This window comes from Hyperolius riggenbachi, chromosome 11, assembly GCF_040937935.1.
Source record: "Hyperolius riggenbachi isolate aHypRig1 chromosome 11, aHypRig1.pri, whole genome shotgun sequence".
Classification (NCBI taxonomy): domain Eukaryota; kingdom Metazoa; phylum Chordata; class Amphibia; order Anura; family Hyperoliidae; genus Hyperolius; species Hyperolius riggenbachi.
In genome coordinates this window covers 81337697-81350534 of record NC_090656.1, presented here as the reverse complement: position 1 = coordinate 81350534, position 12838 = coordinate 81337697, and the positions used below count along the sequence as shown (strand labels likewise).

The following is a 12838-nucleotide window of genomic DNA, read 5'->3' as shown; positions in this document are numbered from 1 at the left end:
GTAGCGCTAAAGATTTTGACTAATGAACTTGAGGAGCACTGAAATGTGAAAATTTCTCTGGTACTTAAAGCGACTCTGAAGTGTCTTTTTTATCTTATTTTCTTATACAGCCATGTACTTCATTCAATTCTATGCTGATTTGCTGCATTCCTGCGGCAGAACGAGTTCTTTTTGCCCCTAAAAAACCCATGCAAAAATCCACAAATTTGCAGGTCGCAGATTGTGCTGCCATGAACATGCAGGAAGAGGCAGAGCGGTGCAAAGTAGCTCTGCCTCTTACACAAGTCAATCTCGTTGGTCTCCGCCCCCTCTGCCCGCTATCATAATTCATTTCGCCCCCTAATGCATGCAATTATAATAATTATTTATTTTTTAAAATATTCCTACCATACCTGCACACACTAAGTTGATGAGCCGGCTGTTGATTCAAAGATGCTAATAAATTACAACAGCCTGCGACAGCAGTGTGTGGCAGGTAGTGTCAGGGACACTTGCGCCATTGTATGCCTGCGCAGCCAAGCGCTTACATTAACCCGGAAACAGGAAGAGGGGTCTCTGTTGGTGGGCTCTGATCGCTGCAGGGGTGTTTGTTTATTTTCTTATTTGTTTTTTTTAGAATAAATTTGGGCATATTTTTTTAATTATCTTAATCCCCACCCTCCCTCCCTCTCCCCGGCAGCCAATCCCAGCGATCGGCTCTCATAGACATCAACCAATGAGAGCCGATCGCTCTCTGTTCCTCCCAAGGGGACAGACGAGTGTCACGGCTGTTACCAGTACAGCGTCTTAGATCGCAGCGCTGTACATTGTGAATAGATCGCGGTTTCGCCGTCTAACAGTCTCCTAGCGGCGATCATTGCTGGGAGACTGATGACGGAGCGGAGCTCTGTTATTCAAGGAGAGATGCGCATGCACCGGCGCGCAACCTCCTGCAAAACTCCGCCCCAGGACTTCACGCCAATTGGCATTGAGCGGTTCTGAAGTTACCACCGTGTCCACACCGATTGGCGTGGAGCAGTCAGCAAGCAGTTAAAGGACAACTGTAATGAGAGGGATTTGGAGGCTGTCATATTTATTTCCTTTTAAGTAATACCTGTTGCCTGGCTGCGCTGCTGATCCTCTGCCTCTAATACATTTAGCCATAGAACCTGAACAAGCATGCAGCAGATCAGGTGTTTTATAGATTTTGCCACCTTGTATTAGGTTACAAGAGGAACCCATCATTAGCCAGATGTCCTATTTAGTAGGCATTGCTTTATTTGACCACAAAATGTCAGTTTAAATTTGGCCCGGGTCAACCTGAAAATCATGTGATCCGATGGAGTTCCCATAGTGTCCAACAATTACTGCTACTGAGTGTCAGCAGGCATAAATTTGCTGAGATGTGGTAGCTGTACATTTATGAGCATAAGATACCAAACACATGGGATGGCAAAAATTATAAATATAGCCTTGCCTGTTGTAAAACATACTCGGTAGGTTATTCCTTTATCACACTTCAATAAAAATGCCAAATCGCACTGCCACTGTACTTACCTGGTCTATAGTAAACTGTGGATCATGGTAACAATTTGCACATTCATACCAGTAACTGGATGCATATCTACACCTCACAATATCTCCATCAACGTCATATGTTGTTATGTTAACCAGTCCTGGACAGTTCCAAGGAACCCTTTAAGAACAAGAAAACAAATGTGATGTATAATACTAAATGTAAATGATATGTGGTGATTAGTGATGATCATGTCTAGGAGAACTCATGGAGAAGCATGCAATGAGTTTGGTCAGGTGATAGATATGTACCGTATGTCTCTGATTTGCTAATCATGATCATGTGCTAAAGCAGGATGTGATCACAGCAAATCAGAGCTTTACAAATCTGTCAGCTGATCAAACAAATCACCCGTTTATCCATGAGTTCTCCTAGACATGACCAACACTAGTATTGATACATGAATAATTAGTCTTCTCAAGCAACGCTGCATTATTAGGCAATGGAGAATAAGTGTCATAGATCTCACATTATCGGGGAGAGGTTTCCTAACAGGAGAGGAAACAGTGTGGCTTGCTGTGTAGCTGCACAACATTATGCAGAGCCCACTGTGGAAAATGTCCTTTATTATGTCCCTGGCCAATCCACCTAAGGTAGACTTGTCTGCATCATTTGCTTAACCCAAACTTATAATGCTATGTTTTATTTTATATAAATTTTAACCATTTAAGGCATTCTTCCAAAAACACTCCACTAGCCATACACCTCTGCACAGTGCACTGGTAAGGGTTTATGCAACATACATTTGCTTGAGAGACCCTTTAATTACTGGCTGATTGACCTGCTTTAGTGATCCCATGATATTTGCTTGTGGTGATAGCAGGGCCGGGACAAGGTTCTCCAGCACTAGAGGTGGAGAACCCAAAGTGTGCCCCCCCCCCTCTGAACTGTGCCCACGCCAGTATAGGTAGCAAACGTGCCCCTGGTACCGGCTCCCTTCCCAATACTATAGCCAGCTGTGCCCCTATACAGTATTAGGCGACCCCCTTCCCCTCATTACAGTAGCTGGATGTGTTCCCATACAGTATTAGACATACACATTGCAAGAGGGGCCTGAGGAGAGAGAGAGGGAGATAGATGTTGGCCCCCTCCCTGCGCCCTTGAAGCCATGTGCCCAGAGACTGGAGCCTCTACCTCAGCCCAGCATTGGGTGATAAGACACATTACTGCTGATGTGCTCCGACCCAAGAATGGTTTTTCCATGAAGCAGCATCAATCATGCGTTTCAGAGTGGAAACAATTAGAGGGCGACAAGAGGTGGCTCCCCTCTCCATATGTCCCCCTCCTTGCACTCCCCATCTCTCCCTCCCTCCCTAGATTTGCGGTGCCGCTTCACTCACCTCCTCTCAGTGCTCCAGCAATGGGATCCTAAACCACCCGTCCAACGTCCTTTATCCATGGCTACAGTGGTGCCTCATGTAACCTGTTATGTGCTGCCGGGTCACATGAGGCGCTGCTGTAGTCAGAGAGGAAGCAGAACTTCACATGTGGCTGGTGATCCCATCGATAATCTGTTAAGTGTGGGAGAGTGATGCGGCACCGGTGCAGCACATACCCAGCATCCTGGGGATCAGATGCTGCGGGCCAGCAGGGAGGAGATGCTGTCTTGGAGGAAGCAGAGGGAGGTAAGCGTAGTGCCAATGCCTGCAATGCACAGATCAATGTGTCTCTCCTATCCAGTCCAACTTTGCACACACACGTTGGGTAGGGGGAGGACAGGGGCGTCTTCACAATGTATTGCTTCAAGGGGCAAAAAGTCTAGAACCGACCCCGCTCTTACCCACATCCCGGCTATAAGTATGAGAAGTTTTTGTGTGACTTACATATAGGGCTTGATTCACAAAAGAGTGCTAACTGTTAGCACAGCCGTTTTCGCGCGAATTTTCGCATTGCTCGTGATCGCGAATTTTCGTGCGAAATGATAACGTTTTCGCGCAAAATCGGTATCATTTTCGCATAAAAATTCGCATTTGCGCACGAAAACGGTATTGTTTCACGTGAAAATTCACGATCGTGCGCAATGCGAAAATTCACGTGAAAACGGCCATGCTAACAGTTAGCACTCTTTTGTGAATCAAGCCCATAGAGTGACCCCTATACTTTTCTAATTTGAGTTACACCTAAAATTGTGACTAAAATGTGACTTTTTGGTTGCCTTCTAATTAAGAGGGTGGTCAAACAGAAGCAATAGACTGACTTCTTTGTATTACTCCCATTTCCTCCATTAGGACAAGAGTGCTTTATTTGCAAGGAATTAATTTTCCTCCTTGCTTGCATGGTACCGTATCTCCCTGATGTTAACAGCCACATAGACTGGTGCTGGCCAGGGGCAGTGCCTGATGTTTTTGGGCTTACACCAGTGCATGTTCATTTGAATAATATTGCCACATAAGTACCGGGAGCTAAGACAGCAAGTGTTACAACAATGGAGTAGGCAGCACACAACCAGCAAATAAGATGTGCTTATCCGCACGGAGGTAGTCGAACTTGAAACCACTTGTAGATGACCCAGCTCCATCATTTTTAAGACTATGTATAGTCAGGCTGCTATCCAGGAGCCAATAAGCAGAGAGACCACAAGACTGCACTTCTGGTTAGCAGTCACATTGTGATTGGTGGGCACAGTCTTGTGGTCTCTCTGCTTATTGGGTCCTGAACAGGTATTTGACTATATATAGTCTCATGTGCACAAAGCATATCAGAGGCTATGCAGGCTTGAAAAAGAGGGGGTTACCTCTCAAAATATGGCCCTTTTATATGTCAGCCTTTTGTTTATTGTAATGCACTATTGAATGATGCTGTTCCAAACAAAAGAGTTTTTATTCTTGAATGTGTTTATTCTTGAAAGTGAGGGTGCAGGATAATCTACAAGTAGTTTCAGCACAGCAAGGGCTTGAGTCACAAAGGTGTGATAACTCAGTTATCACGCCTAAAAGCTTTGCATGTGCAAACTAGGGTGCTAAGTAGTTTGCACCCTAGTTCGCACCCTAGTTTGCACGTGCAAACTACTTAGCACCCTAGTTTGCACGTGCAAAGCTTTTAGGAGTGATAACTCAGTTATCACCCTTTTGTGAACCAAGCCCCAAGTGTTGCAATGTCATGCAAATGTGAATATGGGTCATATGCAATTCACTTTTTCACCTGAGTTTTATCCTAGGTGTTAAAACTTGTCAATAAAATGCCTTTTAAGCTACCAGAAAGCAAGAAAATACTCAAAATAATGTTAATAGTACTTTTCACCTACTTTTTGGAACTTTTTTAGTTGAAAAGTGCTGGAAAGTTATTTTAAATCGAAGATGAAAAATGATCTCCCAGGAGAAAACTCAGGTGAAAAAGTAAATTTGCATGTGGCCCCATAGGCCATATGCAATTCTTTTTTTCTCCTAAGTTTTCTCCTAGGCGATATTTTCACAACTTGTCATAAAATGCCTTTTGAGCCACCAGCAAGCAAGAAAATACTCAAAATAAATTTGATAGTACTTTTTCACTAACTTTTGGGTACTTTTTCAATTGTAAAATGGTAAAAAGGTAGTTTAAAGAGAAGATGAAAATGATCTCCTAGGAGATAACGCAGGTGAAAAATGTAATTGCATGTGGGCCCATGTCTCTAAAAACATATTATAAGCTTGTCTCAAGAGGTACGTTTTAAGGATGAATTTGAAGGTTTCAAGGTTCAGAGCATGGGAGGCAAGGGGACATATGCAATTCACTTTTTCTCCTAAGTTTTAGGAGACAATTTTCCATCTTATGTTCAAAATACCTTTTCAATTGAAAAAGTACCAAAAACTAGGCGAAAAAACTATTATCAAAATATTCTGAGTACATTCTTGCTTGCTAGTGGCTTAAAAGACACGATCAGTAGAGTTGGGCCGAACGGTTCGCCTGTGAACGGTTCCATGCGAACTTCCGTGGTTCGCGTTCGCGTCCCGCAGGCGAACCTTTGCGGAAGTTCGGTTCGCCCCATAATGCACCATGGAGGGTCAACTTTGACCCTCTACATCACAGTCAGCAGGCACAGTGTAGCCAATTAGGCTACACTAGCCCCTGGAGCCACTCCCCCCTACTAAAAGGCTGGCAGCGGCAACCATTACGGTCACTCGTGTGCCTGCATTAGTGAGAGTAGGGCGAGCTGCTGCACACTCTCTCTCATAGGGAAAGATTAGTTAGGCTTAGCTTGTCCCTGGCTGCATACCTGTTCTGTGAACCCACCACTGCATACCTGTTCTGTGAACCCACCACTGCATACCTGTTCTGTGAACCCACCACTGCATACCTGTTCTGTGAACCCACCACTGCATACCTGTTCTGTGAACCCACCACTGCATACCTGTACTGTGAACCCACCACTGCATACCTGTACTGTGAACCCACCACTGCATACCTGTTCTGTGAACCCACCACTGCATACCTGTACTGTGAACCCACCACTGCATACCTGTTCAGTGAACCCACCACTGCATACCTGTTCTGTGAACCCACCACTGCATACCTGTTCTGTGAACCCACCACTGCATACCTGTTCAGTGAACCCGCCACTGCATACCTGTTCTGTTCAGTGAACCCGCCACTGTATACCTGTTCTGTTCAGTGAACCCGCCACTGCATACCTGTTCTGTGAACCCGCCACTGCATACCTGTTCTGTTCAGTGAACCCGCCACTGCATACCTGTTCTGTTCAGTGAACCCGGCACTGCATACCTGTTCTGTTCAGTGAACCCGCCACTGCATACCTGTTCTGTTCAGTGAACCCGCCACTGCATACCTGTTCTGTTCAGTGAACCCGGCACTGCATACCTGTTCTGTTCAGTGAACCCGCCACTGCATACCTGTTCTGTTCAGTGAACAGTTTGGTGTGTCAGTGTGAAGCAGTACCTTAATTACACTACCTGATTGATGTATACACATGCAAGATGTTTTAAAGCACTTTAGGCCTGTCATTTAGCATTCAATATGATTTCTGCCCTTAAAACGCTGCTTTGCGTCAAATCCAGATTTTTCCCGGGGACTTTTGGCGTGTATCCCACTCCGCCATGCCCCCCTCCAGGTGTTAGACCCCTTGAAACATCTTTTCCATCACTTTTGTGGCCAGCATACATTTTTTTTTTTAAAGTTCGCATCCCCATTGAAGTCTATTGCGGTTCGCGAACTTTAACGCGAACCGAACCTTCCGGGGAAGTACGCGAACCCGGTTCGCGAACCTAAAATCGGAGTTTCGGCCCAACTCTAACGATCAGGTGTGAAAATACCACCTCGGAGAAAACCTGGGAGAAAAAGTAAATTCCATATGGGCCAAGGTTTTAGAAGATATTTTTTTTAAAAGAGGGGTGAAACTTGTGAGAAGTCCTTGATGGAGAGTGAGAGGAGATAGGAGATAATGAAGGATAGGAAGATGTCACGTGAGGTGGAGTGGTATCTAGAAATTAGGAAATTAGTGGGAAAATGTATTGCACGGACAACTCATGAAGGGGTTTGGAAAAGTTTGAAATGGATCCTCTGGGTAATAGGCAGCCAATAGAGGGATTTTGCCAAAAGGGGCAACATTAGAGGGGCAAGAAGACAAGGGAATGAGATGAATGGCAGAGTTTAGTAAGGACTGGAAAGGTGGCAGTATACGTTGATAGGATGAATAGGATGTTGCAATAGTTCAGAGCTGAGGCAAGCATTTTTTTGCTTTTTGTGTGAAGAAGGGGTGAATATGGGAAATATTTCTGAGATGGAAGTAATGGCAGGTAGTTAATGAGGTAACAGGAGGTTCAAAAGTGAACAAATATTACCTCAAGAGAGCAGGCATTGGAAACTGAGGATATTGGAAGGTTCTCTAGTTTTATAGTGTCTTCAGATATTGGAGTGGAAAGGAATGGTGAAAAGATCATAGTTGCTATTTTACTGATATTGAGTTTCAGAAAATATGATGATATTAATACAGAAATACTGTAGCGAATAGATGGTCAGGTCTTTAAATAACAGTGTAAAAGGGTCAATTGTTGAGAGATAGATCTGGGTGTCATCAGTGTAGAGGTGATGCTAAAAACTGAAATGGGTATAGACCAGCTGGACAGCTAGCAGGAAGTCCACAAATGCTCTAGGTCCTTGACTCCTACTAATGAAAGAGTCTGCAGAAGTACAAAATGGTCAGCAGTGTCAAAGGCAGAGAAAAAACTAGAAGTGTGATTATGGACAATCAGTCTTTGGATCTTGCTAACAGGAGATTATTGGTCACTTCAGTCAGGACTGTTATACAGACTAAAGGGCATCATTACAAATCTGAATGGATGTACTGTTCCAGCAGTTTAAAAGCAAAGGGGGAAAGCTAGAATGGATGTTAGATAGAAAAGTCTTTAAGGCCTGAAGAAGATGATAAGTGGTCTTAGTGGTCTTAAGATAGATTAAGTTGTTGGGGGGGGGGGGGAGATTTGTTACCAAAGATGTTTGGTGAAGCCACTAAAATCCATTACAGAAAAGAAAATTAGAATGAGTGACTGGACATTTAGGGATTAGGACTCGACTGCTCCTGTAGTTTGGCCAGTCACGGCCAGTCGTATTATTCTGGGCATGCATCACTTGGCCGCATGCGCATTAGAGTGCGACTGTCCAAATTACCTGAGGTGATCACAGGACAATCGGGCAGCCGGGGAGAACGCCGATGGAGCCCACAGACCACATGGGGCTAAAGGAAGCCCCAGGGAAATATAAATATTACACTATAGAAATTCATGGAATGTGCAGAATGACCTAATTTAAATGTAAACCATTCCACACCAAATCATATGATAGTTTCAAAATTAATTCTTATTTATTAATTCATCACAACAATTAAAAACAATGAAAATCAATAAGACAGCATACTATGGGAAAATCAAAAAATCACTGGCAAGTATTTTACAGGTAGTACCTGTAGCAAACGATATTGGGACTGTAGATTCGTTCTTAACCTGAATCCATTCTTAAGTACAGAACACTGTGCTATCTCTGTCCACTGTACCTCCTCTATGCCCCCCTGTGCCTCCAGTGTCCCCCTCTGTGCGACCTCTGTCCCCCTGTGCCACCTCTGTCCCCCCACACTGTGTCTCCTCTCTCCCCCTGTGCCTCTTTCCATCCCCCTGTGCCTCCAGTGTCCCCCTCTGTGCCATCTCTGCCCCCTGTGCTTTTACTGTGTCCCCCTTTTGCCTCATTATGTCCACCCTCCTGTCTTGCTCTTCCCCAACCCAGTACAGAGTGCAGAATATGCACAGCAGAAGCAGCAGCACTTCTCTCACCTGCTTCAGGCGCCTCCAGCGATTAGCGACCTTTTTCTCACCCACATAGCTACCCCTAGTGCTGGCTTCTCCTGACTGCGTCAATACATGCGATATGCGGTAAAAGCTGGCACTAGGGGGAGCCGTGCAAGTAAGAAGAGGTCACTCATCACTGAGGAGCCCGAAGTACGCGAGACAAGTGCTGGGAGAGCACAGGACTGGGAGTCCCTGACATTGCAGTGTGTCGGTGGGCCTTTGGTATTGGCGTGTCATTCATACGTTGGGTGTTCATAAGTTGGGGACTCCCTTTAATCAGCAGCTGTGCAGATGGTTGTCAGACTATGTCAACAGTTAGATGAATTCCTCTACACTAGTCAGAGGAAATCCTCTACACAACCTCCTAGGTAAAGTAAATCATAATATTAAAGTGCATAGTGCGTACAAAGCTATTTGTTCCTGCACAAAAACAGTATGCATTAACAAAGAGTAGTAATGCATACAAAAAAGTAATGAGTGCAAAGAGGTAGTTATTAAAGAAAGTGCTGCTAGTTTCAATGAAAGACAACACAGCGGTATAAATAGCAGGCTATATTCAGTGTATTGCAGAGTTCCTGCATGAAAGTGCAAAATAACTAGAGAAGAATAATGGTAAACCATGCAAACCAGGAAATGAACAAGAAACCCAAGTGTATGACAAAGAAAGGGTGCTACAGTACAACAGAAATCACAGTGTGAAAAACCATCATATGGAGCAGCTTACCAAGGAGGAGCAATAGCCAGACATCGTACCCCATGGCCACCTAATGTGTGCGGCAGTTAAGACAGCTTCTTCAGAGGCACATGTCTGAGGGCCCTTTCACAACGAGGTGGTGCAGTGCGGTATTTTTACTGTGCCCCACCACCGTGCAATGAAAGTCATTGGAGATGTTCATACTGCTACGTTGCGACGCAATGCGACGGAAGTGACATTTTTGCCGCATCCTAAGCTGTGGCCTGGAAGCCATGTTAGTCTACGGCGACGCGTGGATTTTGAAACAAACACCGACATGACATCGCGGCGCACATGCACGGAAGCGTATTTTAACAATATGCTTCCGTGCACTTCCGCATACCCAAAGCAGGAAGTGACGGCAAGCACGTGTCACTCGCGCATCACTTCTTGCTTGGCCAATGACCAGACAGGGATCACTGGGCAATAGCACGGTGTTTTCTGAAGGCCAGTTTTTGACGGTGCGATTCGGTGCGCCTGCATTGCTAATGCCAGTTTATAGTCTGAAACCGGCCTCAGGGTCAGTGTCACAAATGCTTGGCAGTTGTATTTCTACACAAAGGTGTGCACAGTGTGGAGGAGAGAGGTGAAGAAAGGGAAGAACTGATTGTGACCGTTGTGATCTGAAAGAAAAAAAATGTATACTTTTTTAAGCTTTTGATAGAGCAGAACCAAAAAAAGACACAATCCCGGGTTTGGCTATCTTTGTGGGTTGAGGGACTGGCCACTGGGAGGAGACAGAGGAGGAGGTTAACAAAATAAATGTAGTGGAAGCAGGGTCGTTAGTGTCTATGGGGAAACTGACGTTGATCATAATGATAGAGGGTTTATTGATGGAGTGGAACTAGAGAAGCCATGCTGAAAAGTGTTCTATAAAGGGAGATGCTGGGCCATAAAACACAATAAATGACTGCAAGTGGTGAGAGTAGACATAGAGAGCGTGAAGGTAAAGAAATGAAAGGTAAGGGTGAGATTTGTATATGTATGTGACTGAGTGCTACATAGGCTACATTCACAAGGCAAACCTAGGCAGCTGCCTAGGTCCTAGAGGGAGTCTAGGGGCTTGGTGGGGCCTGGTGGATTTTAGCCCCCTCCAAATCTAAATAAAAAAGCCAGGTGACCATCAGCATTGAACACAAAGCGCTATTTTGCCCAGGCCCCCATTTTATCCTAATGCTTTTCATCGGTGCAGCCAGGGCCCCCAGCAAAACATTGATGGGGCCCCTTAATGTTCACAACCCTTCCCTTGTCTCCCTTGGTGATCCACACAACATGGGAGTTTATCATACAAGGGCCATAAAAGATGTATGTCAATCAGGATCATCATACCCATAACATGTGTAGTCACAAAAACAATGATCTGGAGTGTCAGAGAAAGGGAAGGTTAGTAGTTGTCCCCCCCACACCTCTTGGCCCCCCGCAGCCACAGGGGATGCTCCCCCCTATGCCCCTGAGTGCAGTCCAACAGCGCGCCACACCCCAACGCACTGCATGCAGTGCGTTACCATAAAACACATGCGCTAATAGTGATAATGAAGCATACTTCTCATTGGCTGTGTGCAAGGCAAGTGCAGTGCGATTTCCCGTTCTGTTACGGCTTTTACAGGCAACATGATGTCCACCGTGAACTTAGCCTAAGGCTCAACACACACCATACAATCTTGGTTGTTCAATCTTATCACTTTCATGTAGTATAAGAGCTTATCCAATCAATCATTAAAGGTATTTTCAATCTAATGGACCTTATACTACATAGATTTGGTAAATCTGTACAACCAAGATTGTATGGTGTGTGTTGAGCTTTACTCTAATTGCATGTCTGCTACAGTAAAAACTGGTCAATGTGGTGGTATACATCACCTTATAACTGGTATCGAAGTAGTCACAGGGGGATTATTTAGTCTGTTATTGTCAGATCTCTTTCCCAAATCCACAAAAGCTGGAAGCGCCCAATAATAACAATAATGAAGTCCACAAGTGTATTCATTTGTGCTGTAAATGGGAGCAGAGATAAATTATACAGATATTTCAGGACACCTTTTTAGTTTTATTAAACTTGTGATGTTATTTCTTCTTTTCTATTTGGTACATTTTTATAATACTATTTTTTTTAATACTACTAATTCACTTCCTTTAGCGAACAGTTTAGCTACATTAGTCTCACAGTTGGATGTGTGTACAGTCTCCAAAATGTCTTGAGTTTATTTCTGACTTCCACCAGACAAAGGAATGCTAGCTGTGTGTTATTAGAACTCCACTGTCCCTGGTTCAGTTAATAACTACCAAAAAAGAAGTGAAGAATAACAGCCCTTTTTTCACAGCAAATCATGATTGCAAATGCGCTTTAATGCAGTTTCGATTTCCACCTTTCACCAGTGATGGGTGGATGGATTTAATATCATATAGGGAAATCGCAAGAAAATCACCTAGTGCCACATTTATTTTGTGATTTTCTTGTGTTCCAATTAATTTAACGCAAACCTAGGAAAAAGGCAGCATGCGCTACATTTTTGCTTGGATAAAAATCACATTGCACCACAGAAGGAATGAGGGAGTGCTCTTACACTGATAATCAAAATGCTGTCATGAACTCACCTGTTTCCCGGGCCCGCTGTGATTCTGTGGCTTCTGGTGGCAGACAGAGTTGCACATCTAGCAGCTGATCTGTGACATCAGTCTTGACGTCTCTGCCAGAGTGTGTGCACCTGTGCATTCTGACAGCTCCAGGAGACGAGTGCATAGAGTAATGTGCTCTACCAATGCACTCAGGAGCCAGCGTACATTGCGTACTGCCTGCTGTAAGAGCATACCAGGAAGTAAGACTGGGCATCTGATTCGTGGATACGGTGTGTGGCCAGCCACTGATTGGTGAGTGCTGATATAAAAGTTTGCCTGTACTCAGATTTAACTATCCATGATATTGTTAGCTTCTCTAGCTGTTTGGTGCGCTAAATCTGATTGATCTACTGTTGTGATACTTTTGTTTGGACTCAGACTACTCTTTGAATTGCTGCCTGGACTGATCATTTGCCTGGACATTACTACTCTTGTGAGTGGCTGCCTGGACTGAAACCGTGCCTTGATTTGCCACTTTTCTGATATCCCCTGGTTTTGTAGATTATCTCTCAGTGTATGACCCTGGACTGTCTTTATCGTTGTCTGTGTTGTCTGGTTTGGTTTGGTGGTACTTCTGCCTTCTGTTTCATCAGTGTCTATATCTTGCACACTTAAAAGGCTTGGGTGTAACTGACCGTTGGGACAAAACACTGATCATCCCTC

The 12838-nt window shown here is 44.4% G+C and overlaps 1 protein-coding gene across 1 annotated transcript in view; it reads right to left on the bottom strand.

Annotated features, from left to right (window-relative positions):
- The window catches only part of LOC137539076 (ZP domain-containing protein-like), a 50435-nt gene that overhangs the window by 34335 nt on the left and 3262 nt on the right, over positions 1-12838 (bottom strand). Inside the window, exons 2-3 of the mRNA XM_068261549.1 lie at positions 11420-11551; positions 1537-1675 (exon numbers count right to left, since the gene is read on the bottom strand). The gene's annotated coding sequence lies outside the window, so the exon portion shown is untranslated. The remainder of the gene's footprint in view (positions 1-1536; positions 1676-11419; positions 11552-12838) is intronic.